This window comes from Ammospiza nelsoni, chromosome 7 (assembly GCF_027579445.1).
Source record: "Ammospiza nelsoni isolate bAmmNel1 chromosome 7, bAmmNel1.pri, whole genome shotgun sequence".
Taxonomy (NCBI): Eukaryota; Metazoa; Chordata; class Aves; order Passeriformes; family Passerellidae; genus Ammospiza; species Ammospiza nelsoni.
In genome coordinates, this window is record NC_080639.1 from 35,288,052 (window position 1) to 35,300,262 (window position 12,211).

The 12,211-nt window shown below is 36.3% G+C and overlaps 1 protein-coding gene across 1 annotated transcript in view; it reads right to left on the bottom strand.

Moving 5' to 3' along the window:
* Nucleotides 1–7,268, bottom strand: part of LRP1B (LDL receptor related protein 1B) — a 375,345-nt gene extending 368,077 nt beyond the window's left edge. The window contains exon 1 of the mRNA XM_059476167.1: nucleotides 7,211–7,268. The gene's annotated coding sequence lies outside the window, so the exon portion shown is untranslated. The remainder of the gene's footprint in view (nucleotides 1–7,210) is intronic.
* Between the last annotated feature and the right edge of the window lie 4,943 nt (nucleotides 7,269–12,211).

A 12,211-nucleotide genomic window follows, 5' to 3' on the forward strand; every position in this document is an offset into this window, starting at 1 on the left:
ATATTGAAAATACACTGAAGATTTACTCTGTGATGTGATCTAATGGCAGCCAGGCAGCAGCTGTGTGGCGTGCTGAGTTTAGGAGTGTCAGGGTTTTTTTGCCATGCAAATATGTCTGGAACTCCTGATACAGAGATTATGCCCAGAGTATTTATCTACATAAAAATCCTTTGAGATTTATTCATAAAAAAAGCTTGCTGCATTTCTTACTCCTCAAGGAATTTTATTAGATTATTTGTTTGTTAACAGGGACAAATTACCAGGTAAGTCTGCACACTAATCGACAGAAAGGTAATAAAGCATCTCTAGGAAAACTGAAAAGGAGATACTCATTGTATGAGTTTAAATGTTTGTTTTCTCAAAAAAGGGCAGCCTCAAAACAGCAACAGCAGGCAACAACAATAAATGGCATTTAACCTAAATCCCTGGCAAGCAGAATAAAGATTTCTCAGCTCATTCCTTGCCATCCCCTGAGTTACTGACTGTGGCTGCTTTCCTTGGGTTTCTGCAGCCCTGTCCATGAACCAGTTAACAAACACTAACTGGCCCTCTTAACCACCATAATTTCATCTCAAATATGATAAATTAACATCTCTGCTACACTTTGAGCATTTTATTGGGCAACAGGATCATAGGAAACCTGAAATATTTGAGTTATAACTTTAGTCCTCTTTTCATAATGTAGAACTCCATGGGTTAACCATCCAAAGCTGCATTTGTTATTGCAAGCATGGTTTCTGTGCCCTGAAGAAAGCATGTCAATTTAAATGTGTGTGCTAAAAATACTGATCAAAATTTGTATTTAGGGAGGCCAGACCTGACCAACACTTGATTTCATCACCAGCAAGGAACAGTAGCCAACATTTTCTCTCAAGAAAGTGATACTGCAACTGAAATAGAAACACTGGCTGGAGTATTTCCATTTCCATTTCCATTTCCATTTCCATTTCCATTTCCATTTCCATTTCCATACCTTGCTCCTCCAGTGGACAAGATCAGAACCCTCTTTACAAACCATGAACCAATTAATGATCTGCTGTCACACATTGTCATCATAAATGGCCAAACATTTAAACCCTACATTTAATTTGCCACAGAGACAATGCTGATACCTTCACAACAGCTTTCCTTTGTGAATTCCAGCCTAAAAACTCCTCAGCAGCAGCCCATCAAGGTGAGATGAAATCACATCACTCAAATGTCTTCCACTGCTCATTCCCCCACCAGCCTCCGCTAATTTGCTTTGCTGCAAAAGGATTTTGTGATGGAAAGTTATTAAATCACCAAGCCCATGACTCCTTTGTCTTGACAGCAGAAGAGACTAAATGACCTTGGCTAATTTGAATGAGCCACATCATGCTGTATTGAAGCAAAAATATAGGAAAGACAGTAATATGCAAGAAATTGGATGTTTGGATGCTGAAATGAGGAGATATCATAATACTGAACTATGCAAATTGAGCCTTCAGCCAGACAAATAGAGCACTTTACTAGCAACTCTGTTCCAAAGCAAAACCACTCAGTTTTGGTGGTTTTTGTTTGTTTTTTTTTTTTTTTTTTTTTTTTTTTTAATTTTAGTACCCCTACATTTTTCTCTTTTCTGCCTCATAATCCAAGTGGAAACCTTGATGTAGAATGCAGGGTGGTCACAGTGGGAATCATTCCAAATGTTACCTGATGGTTTCAGCAGCCCCACTGGTCCATCAGGAGCTCTGGGAGATTTCCTGGGGGTTCCAGGATTCAGTAACCTCCTGTGAGGCTTTGTACTCACAGCCTTAAGGGATGAGTGATTTAAAGCTTGTCAGAATAAATCAAATGAGTTCACAGGGAACTCTGATGCAGGTGAGCATTACTTCCAGAAAAACTCTCATGAGGAAATGGAGGGACATTTATAACTCCTGACTGTTTCAGGGGTTTATTGTTACCTTATTACACAACTTCACTAGAAAAAAAAAATAAAATTTAGGACTAGGATCTAAATGTAGGTCCATATCTTTCAGTTTTATAACTTTCCATCATTCTTGAAAGATCTGAATTTTCTGTAAAATTCTGAAATTTTTATTTTCCCCTCTGGCAAACACTACTTAAAATTTCCCCCTGTTTCAGCTGTAGAAAGACCAGAACAAAACACAATTGAGTAACAGCAGCATTTATCTTCATCTTCTGTTAACAATTCATTCAAAAAGCCTAAACAGAAAAACAATACTCTGATTATAGGCTGCTACAACAGAACAGCTTTTGGCCAAAACTTCTCAATGTGTGTTCAGCAATTTTTTAATGCAAAATGATCCAGAGTTTGCCTTTGAGTATTTTATTGATTAGAGACTTCAGAGATTATGGTTCAGATCACAGATAATAAAGACCCAAATAATCTGAAGACTTGGAAGGATTCTATTTGCACTGGTTTTTTTTGTCAGTATTCTTTTAGCATTTTCTGGCTGGAAAGCTAAAACACTAGCAGAGGCATTCCAGGAGCTACTAAATAATAAGTTAGTTAATTAAAAAAGGAGAAAACCGTATTCTATACAAGTTTTTGTTTCCTATAGCTCTAACTTAGACCAAACCCCAATTTTGGCACACCACTTTCAATTGTGCGCCATATACAGGTATATAAAGCACTGATTTATAAAACTGTACTGCTCACCTCTGCAGACCTATTAAAAAAAAACAAACAAACAAACAAAAACAACCAACCAAACAAACAAACACCTTTACTAAGATTCATGGGATTGTGACTGTAATTCTCTAGAAATTATCTTAATAATTATATCTAATGGTTTACATAACCAAGGCCAGGTAATTCCAACTACCCCATGAGAGATATTTGCCTGAGCCATTCCTAAAACTTTCAGGAGGAAAAAAAAAATACAAAACAAATAAGAAGAGGTATTTTGGCCTTCAAAAAACCTCAAAACCAGACTGGGACAAGCTGCAGGCACATGAGCCCAGCTTTAACTAACCAGAGCCAGCCCCAGCCCCATACTGGGATAAACCCTGTGAAGGAAAGACTTGGAACTAAAAAGTTCAGTTTGCAATAATTTGGCAGCTCCCTGGGGCAGGAGAGTTCTCAGCTCATTGCTCAGCTGAGCAGTAAAAGTGGCTGCAAGTGCAGCTGAAATAAAGGCCTGGCTCTCCAAAGAAGCCTGGAGAGGTGTGTCAGAGAAAGGAGCTTAATTGCCAAGAGCAGATCTGGAGCAGTCTTCTACTAGAACTACTCAAGCTTGGCTCCAGGTTTGGCACTGGTAAATTTTATCTGAGATTTAGAAACTCTCCCAGGAGCTGAGATCCCGCTCAGCAGAGCTGGATTGTGCTGGAATTGTTGGGATTTTCAGAAAACTCAAGAGCCCCACATATATATATATATATATATATATATATATATATATGTGTGTGTGTGTGTGTGTGTGTGTGTGTGTGCATGTGTGTGTGTATATATATATAAATATATATATATGTGTGTGTGTATATATATATATAAAAAATATATGTAAATATATATATTTATATATATATATTATATAATGTGTATATATATATAGTGTATATATATATATAGTGTGTATATATATGTGTGTGTGTATGTATATATATACATATATATATGTATCTATATAAATAATATATATAATGATATATTTTTATGTGTGTGTGCATGTGTGTATATATATATAAATATATATGTGTGTGTATATATATATATAAATATATATATTATATAGTGTGTATATATATATAGTGTGTATATATATGTGTGTGTGTGTATGTATATATATACATATATATGTATCTATATAAATAATATATATAATGATATATAAATAATATATAATTATATAGATAAATATATACAAAATATATTTTGATACATTTATATATATTTTTAGATATTTTATATATTTATACATATAAATGTTTTGTATATATTTACATATATCATTACATATTATTTCATTATATATTATTTTATATCATTATATCATATTTATATCATTTATATCATTATATATATTATTTATATAGATAAATATATATATAAACATACACACACACACATATATATATATATAAATAAAATATATATATAACCCTTTCTTTATGGCAAGGGTTAATATCTATTATGATTTCTCCCTTATTCAGCCTCTCTAAAGCATTCCTCAATTGGATAAAAAATGAAAAGAAGTCCAAACTGACCAAATACAGATGTCTTGTCATTACTGTATGCTCTGAGGTACAAATCCAGTGAATTACACACCCCTTTCTCCTCTGAAGGACATTGGAATACATAATGTGAAACAACCATGCGCAATAAAACATTTTTTATTTCATATTGCCACAACCTCTCCTGAATTTATGCATTACATTCACCTGCAAAAATGCATATGTGCCTGAAATAAAAGATGATCGTACAGGAATGTCGTTGTATTTACTACTATTCCCTTGAAATTTCCCATATATTACCATTGCACACTGGAGCCACGACCATATTTCCCCTTGGCAGGGAAAGGTGCAGGCCTGAGTGCAACTCTAAAAGATTGTAATAATGAATTAATGTGAGAATGGTAAATTTAGAGAAAGAAAATAGAATAATTCCACTTGCTGGATGTTTATACTCCATTAGTTCTTAGAGATTTCACCCATTGGAGTTACCTGTGCCCTGAAATGGGCTTTGCCCTGGTGACACCCCCATATTTCAAACCACAACTGATTTTCCTGGTGCTTGGACTGTGACTTATTTACACAGCACTGGCAGTGTCCCCAGCACGAGGTGATTTTAACACAGCTCTGTGACCAGCTGGGCTCCTTGCAGTCCAATATTGAAAACTGCTGTTGCCTTCCTCCAGCACAAATTTCACATGGCCACTGTTAATTACAGCACAATTGATAATGCCACTCTTGTGAGTAATAGAAAGGAAAAGCTAATGGTTTGGCTGGATTTCTGAAGTAATTTTGCAACTTTTGGCCACAAAAACGAGTTCAAAATATGACTTGTGTGTTCAAGACTCAGAAAGTAATGAAAGGTCACCCAAACATTTTTCTGATAAACATAAATCTAAATCTAAATCTAAATCTAAATCTAAATATAAATATAAATATAAATATAAATCTATTTATTTATATATAGAGAGAGAGACAATAATTACAACTATAAGGAACTCATACCAAATATTTGATATATAAGAATGTAACATAATGACATTTTAATTGACGTTGTTTGGAACTACAGGATCATAATGTAAAATGATGGTTGTCTATATTCTTTGGCTGATATTTTCACTAATATTTCCACTAATATTTTCAATTCTGCCCCCACTAAGGAAGTAAAAATATGGAACTGCCAGAAGAATTAATATTAATGAGTTGTTAACCATTTCCTAGATAGTGACACTTCATTATGTAGGTGTTATGTGTGATCTAGGAGAAATATTTATTTAGAATGTTTTACCAAATTCTATGGTGATTTATTAAAGCAGCCACTAATTTTTCTACTGGGAAGCTTTCATATTCATGTATGATAATAAAGAAAGGAGTGGGAATCAACATGAACCTTACAAAGTGTATTTGAGAATAAATTAAAAGGATGTGAATATAGATTGGGTATTTTATGTGCTATCACATTCCAAAATACAGGACACGTGAACAATAAGAAAAGCAAACATATTCCATTGCCACTAACATAGGATTGTACTTTTAGTCTATATTTTTTTCTGATTCCATTAATCTTGTGGTTTAAAGACTTAAAATACGATAAAAATATAAGACAGTTATAAGATAATAATTATTCAGCACTGGAGATTTTTAATCCTCAGTAATTTAATCCAGAGTAATTTACAGAAAAAACATGAAATATTGAGGAACACAAATTTAAACAGAACTTAATGAATAAATACTATTCTCTGAAAAACACTCACCTGCAACTTCAGAAAGTGTCAGTATAGGCCAAAAAGTGTTTTGGCCAGTTTAACTTTTGGGTTTCTTTTGCATGCGGGGCCCAGTGCTAAATCCAATATGCTGGCACAAATTTTGATTTTGTGTAATGCTCATTGAACAAGGACTATAAAACAGTTGAGCCTTCAAGAGAAGAAATGATTCTTATCACTGTGAATAAGAATTTTCATCTATTTTATGACAGCCTGTATCCTCACCTGGCTAGATAAAAATAACTATTTGTAGTTTTGTGCAGTCAGCAGTATTGCACTGATTAATTCCAGATGGCATTTTTTTTTTTCTAATTTTAATTTCTTTTTTCAATGTGGCTTATTTTTGGTGTGGGCTTAGATTTCACTCTGACAGCTCTGAAAATATGTCCACATGAAATTTTAAATTCTAATTTAACTTTCTGAACTCTACCATTAATTGTATCTTTCACTGCCTATTGTCATTTTACATTGCAGCACAAGTCCCAGCACCTGTCTCTGGGTTTCTGGTTTGGAACATCAGATCTCTTGAACATCATCAACAATCATTCATCTGGAAATCTGCTGATTAAAAATAACTGGTTCAAGGTAGCCAAGATTTGGCCCTAAAGCTATCCCCAATGCAGACCTCAAAAAGTCATCTCAGTTGAGCTGAGATATTAAATAGTTGACCTTCACCAATTTTTTTCTATTTAAGATTTCTCATTGTCAGAATTTGGTGACTACAGTATTAAACAGTAGATCATTTGCATAAAACCCTCCTGAAACAAAGCCCTCCATGCAAAACAATGTTCATAGCAAATTTGCTATATTTTATGTATTTATTGATATATATTGATAATGCTCATAGCAAATTTGATATAGTTTTCAGTGGGTTTTTTTGACTTTTTGGGGTTTAAGCAGAATTTATAAGGAAAAGAAAATTCTTTGTGGCAAACATTCTTTGTGCTGCCCAACTTTGCTCAGTAAAGTCTCCTCATCCTTCTTTTGATAGAAGAGTTTCCATCATATAAACTTAGAAATTAATGCAGTAAAAGTGTCAAAATCTCTGTGTGTTTTTTACTTGCATTTGGTTCACATATATTATTTTTTTAAATTAACTTGAAACAGGCTTTAAATTAAAATACGCATCTATCATTAAAATACGTTTCTATTGGTTTGCTTTTGGATGTTTTACACATATTCACACACACGTATATACCTATACGTATTCTCAAGGAGTAAATTCTGGTTTTCTCCGAACCCAAAAAAGAAGATACAGTGGAAGATTTGATGTTAAAGCAATTTTCACTCACCCCTGCAATGAACTCCTTCGTCGTAGCCATCGGAGCAGTCGTAGACCCCATTGCAGAGCTGGGACAAGTGGATGCATTTGTTGGTGCCAATGCAGCTGATGAAATTCGGGCTGCACTTGAAATCCAGCTCCTCAGGACCTAAAGAACAGATGGAACATTTCTTACACATGTTTAAAATTTCTTACACATGATTTTACACGTGGCAAAGAAAGTTCTGCACTTTGTTTTCTTTTCAAAGCTGAGGGTGACACTCTGTGTATGAGTTCATGTTGAAGAATTTGTCCATTTGGTAGACTTTAGGGCCTTGTTATCACACATAAAGTCATCAAGAAATAATTAGTGCAATTACAAATCAATGGCTCAGAGGATAATTTCCTAAAATACAGGTGTTTTTGTAGTTGCTAAAATAAGCCTTGCAGACACTAAAAATAGTAGTGATTATTTTCTATGATTTTCAATTGACCTGTGAATATCCCATCAAGAATCATATGAGGAGTAACAGGAACCCGTATTTACTTCCACTGTTGTGCTATGCAGATAATTGTAGATATTTATGAAAATGCATATAAATGTCACATCTTTGTGGCTGCATTAGATGACAGAAACTGTTTCTCCATCCCAGGAGACTGCCTCAGAAACTGCAGAGTCCGGGATGGAAGGGGAGGATAAGGATGCTGTGATTGCTCCCTTTGGGATACCACCCCAGCTGCAATCACTTCCCTCTGTCCCTTTTTCCCTCAAGTGTTTGGTTCAGGGAGCTTTGAGGGAGCTTAGGGACTCCTGAGATTCACTTTTGTTTATCTCTTAGAAATGGTTCTGCCTGATAAAATTCCCTCCATAATTCCACACTATAAAGTCTTTGAGATTTTGAACACAGCAAAGAACATTTAGAGGTCTGAAGGGTTTGGCTCAGTTAGAGGTTGAACCATAATTTACACATTGTATATCATTAGCTACTCACACATTGTATATCATTAGCTACTCGCAGACCAAAATTTTTTAGGAAAGCAACTTGAACCTCTTTGATTTCTCATGTTGGAGCCTTGGGTCTGTGCAGTTTGTAATAGTCCTTTAGGGAAATCTATCCTTGGATGCACAGTGCTCAAGTGCAAGATGCTTTCACCTCCCTCGAGGCACAAACTCCAGGAGGAAGGACACAAATCACTGGCAGTAGCTGAAAGCTCTCTAATTAATAACTTGGAAAATCTCAGCTTTCTCAGGTCTTGTCTCTTGGAGTCACCAGGACAAACCATTTGAGGGGAATCTACAACTTCTACAACAAATGGAGATGCCTCTCAGCACAGACCATTAAATAAAAAATCTAATATACAAAATTTGTCCCAATTAGAAAACCTCCAACAGCGCAGGGCAGTGCTCTCCTTCCCCAAGCAAAGCAGGAGCCCCAGGCAGGGTCCATCCCTGTGCAGGACAAAGGGATGCAGTGCCCTGCTCCACCTCTGACCTTCCAGCTCCACACCTGGTACCCCTGAGGGACACCAAGGGCATCCTTGAGGAATTCCTGATGAACAGGGACACAGCAGGCTGGCTCCAGGCATGGAAAGGCAATGCTTGTGTGCATGAATGTGTCCTGTCTTAAAGGATTTGTGTGCTCCCAGGATGAAACACAGACCATCCTCACCATTCTCCGGGTTAAATACACGCAATTAAAATGTAGAGGGATTTAAATGTTGCACAAAGAAAAAAATATTCCCTGCATTTTTTGGTAAAATATAAGAAGAACTTAAAAACAACACTTCAAAATTTGTCCTGGATGTGCTGACTATGGTAATAAGAAAGAGAGAACCAGAGAGTTTGGGTTTGAGGCTTTTATTCAGGCAGGACATTTCATGCCATGAAGCATCCCATGTACCTACAGTACCTGCAACCCCAGGACTCCTCCAGGACTGCTTTGACTCTGCAGACCTATCAAGGAAGAGCATAAATAAAGCAGCCCAAAGCTCAGTGCCAGGTAGGTCATATAAAAAAACAGTTTGAATTTTATTCCCATCTCAGCTGCATCAGTACTTGAAGGCACCTGACATGTAAATAAACCAAACTAAATTTCTGATTTGACAGTAATGACTTGCTTATTCTTTGTGTTAGAGCATCTGTGATAGAATGTGAGGAGTGAAAAAATCTTTTCTTCTAAAACAGAGAACATTCTTTGAAAAAAAAAATTAGATCTGTGAAGCATGTGAACCATGGTACCTACATTACTATAAACTTTAGATCACTAGAGGGTTTTCATACTTTAGCAAACAGAAAATGTCAGACCTGTGACCAAAACTATAAAAACATATTTACATATATCCTAAATTTCATGAGGGAAAAAAGGAATCTCTTATTAACTTTTAAACTTTTAATAGACTAGTCTGACACATTCCGTTCTATCACATTTTTGATTTGATTCTACTTGTTCCTAAAATACAACATTCCTCCAGGACACAAACATTGTTCAATTATAAACATATTCTCTAACTCAAAATACTAATAGAGCACCTTCCTAATTAAGATTTATTTGATTAGGAACACAGGATGAGACACTGAAAATCATTCCAGGAAGCATTACTCAAATTGTTTTGGTTTTGAGAGAAACTTTGTGCACCACTCGTGAAAGGAGAAGACTGGAAGTGATTCCCTTATTCATGTGATAAATTCATTTGTTACAAGCATCATGCTTGGAGGGCAACTTGACTTAAAAATGAAGATGAGCTACAGTCCCAAAAAGTCCTGTTTTATAGAAGCTTTGTGACTTATTTTGTCTGCAAAGTAACTCTAAATAATAATAAGTAATAAGTCTCAACCATCAACACCAGTAGAATAGGACAGCAGGCCTCCCTACCCACAATTTCTACGACCTCTATTGAAAAAAACTAAAAAAAATTAAAAAGCCAAATCAAGCTGCATGTTGTGATGCCTTTGAAGCAGCACTTGCTTCTCCCACTGAATCCTTCCCAGCTGCTGCACTTTGTGAAATCTCTAATGCAAATAAAGAAGAGTAGCTTTTTATCTTGTTTACTCCTCTTCACTCTCCCTTTAACAGACAGCCACTTCTGGCACTGTTATCAAGTGAACTTGGGGAAAAGGAATTTAAAAGTGTTCTTCTTCAAAATAATCTCGGTGTATTTTACATCAGTGCAAGAATGCTAAGAATATAAAAGACTGATGGTGTCTTTTCTTCCCTTCCAAAGACATAATAATTCCTAGCCTTGCCAGTTGGTGGGAAAATAGTCAAAACTACTGGCTGCAATTATGGTAATACAACATCTCCATGTTTCAAACATTCATCCTGGGACGCTGCTTGGAGGGCAAAGAGGATGCAGGCAGCTCCAGAGAGTCAGCTCAGGCAGCAGAACATCCAAGTGCTTCTGTCAGTAATTGTCTGGGAACAGATGGCTGAGGAATGGGGAAAGAGCTGAGCTGCAGAAGCTGAGCCAGGGCTATGGGGGACCCCCCAGAGCTATTGAGGAGCCCCCAGGGCTGCAGGCAGGGCTGTCCCAGCCCTAGGGGAGGGGGTTTGGGCACTGGGTGCTTCCGCAGGGACAGGGGGTGATGCTCAGGGCTGGGGAGGGCACCAAGGTCAGGCACGTTCCATGGGCAGGTGCACAGATTATTGCTGCTTTCCCTGAATCTCCAGAAAACAACCTGTGCCCAGAGATAGACAGGCTGGAAACAGGAGAGAGATTCGTTTCAGATCCAGATTGCTTTGGGTGTCAAATCACCCAGGAAAGCCATTTCTGATATGGTCACACCAGGTCACAGTCACTGGAAGGAAACTGGATGATGCACCATTTCTACTGAGGACTCAGAGTGTGGAATATGACATTTAAATCTGCAGAGTTGATTTCAAAACTTTATTCTTTAAAATATCTTGTTCTTTAAAAAAAATATTCTTTGAAATCACTCTTGGCAGCAAGAAACAATCTGCAACATGTGGTCAAAGATAAAATATCTGATACAATTTTGAGTAGTCTTCTCACAGGTGGGGTTTTTGATTTACTTTCTGCCCAGTTCATCATCAAAAACCAAGGGTTTCAAAAGTGATTATCTTTTAGAAAACTTATAATCACAACATCTTAAAGAAATGTCTCTGCCCCTGCCAAGACAAGACATATTGTAGCTTAATGAAGACATTGTTTTCATGGTAAAATTAGATTATTTTGTATTGGCTTTTGCTTTTTTTAAAATAAACTTAAATATTTGAACTCTTACAAGAGGTTGAATACTAGGTATTAATTTCTGTCTTTATGAGTTCATGTAAACTAAACACATAGGATATCTCATGGTATCACAACTGCTTCATAAAATCAATTTTTACACAGACTAGAGGCACATTTCTAATACCAAGACTTTGAAACTCTGGGATAAATGTATGGAAATTACTTAAAATCCTTGCTCTGTGCTATCTTATATGCAAGGAAAGAATTTTATATTTAATTAGGATTTATGCTGCATAAGTAACCCCTTATCCATAGTTACTTTTATCCATATGCTTCATTCAACCATGCAGACTGATAATTAATATAAATTTGAAGTCACCTTCAATCAAATCAGGTATTCAGCTGCCCATGTAAGGAGAATAATAAACATTTACAGCAGGATGTGGATAACTGAAAAGAGCAGAGTAGAACAGCACAAGAATTGCAAACTGTGACCTCACAGACACAGGATTTCTCTCCAAAGTAACATTTCAAAGAAACAATAAAAGCAGTGGCAACCAGTGGCTTTGTGAGTTGGCCAATGCAGTTCCAGCACACAGAAGTCATGGCTTATGACCAAAGCTAAGAGAGGAGTTAAGAGTGTAGAAACCAACACCAAAACAAACAGAAAAAGAGAAAATGAAGAACTTCAGAAATCAGGAGATGCCTTTGAGTCACCACAGTGTGACCAGCAGTTATCTGTGCTGGCTCCACTTGTCACACACTGGTGACAAATATCTGCTCTTCACCTGGGGGTGTCAACAGCTCCTTCTGCTCTGCACAGGCAGCAGAAACAACAGCC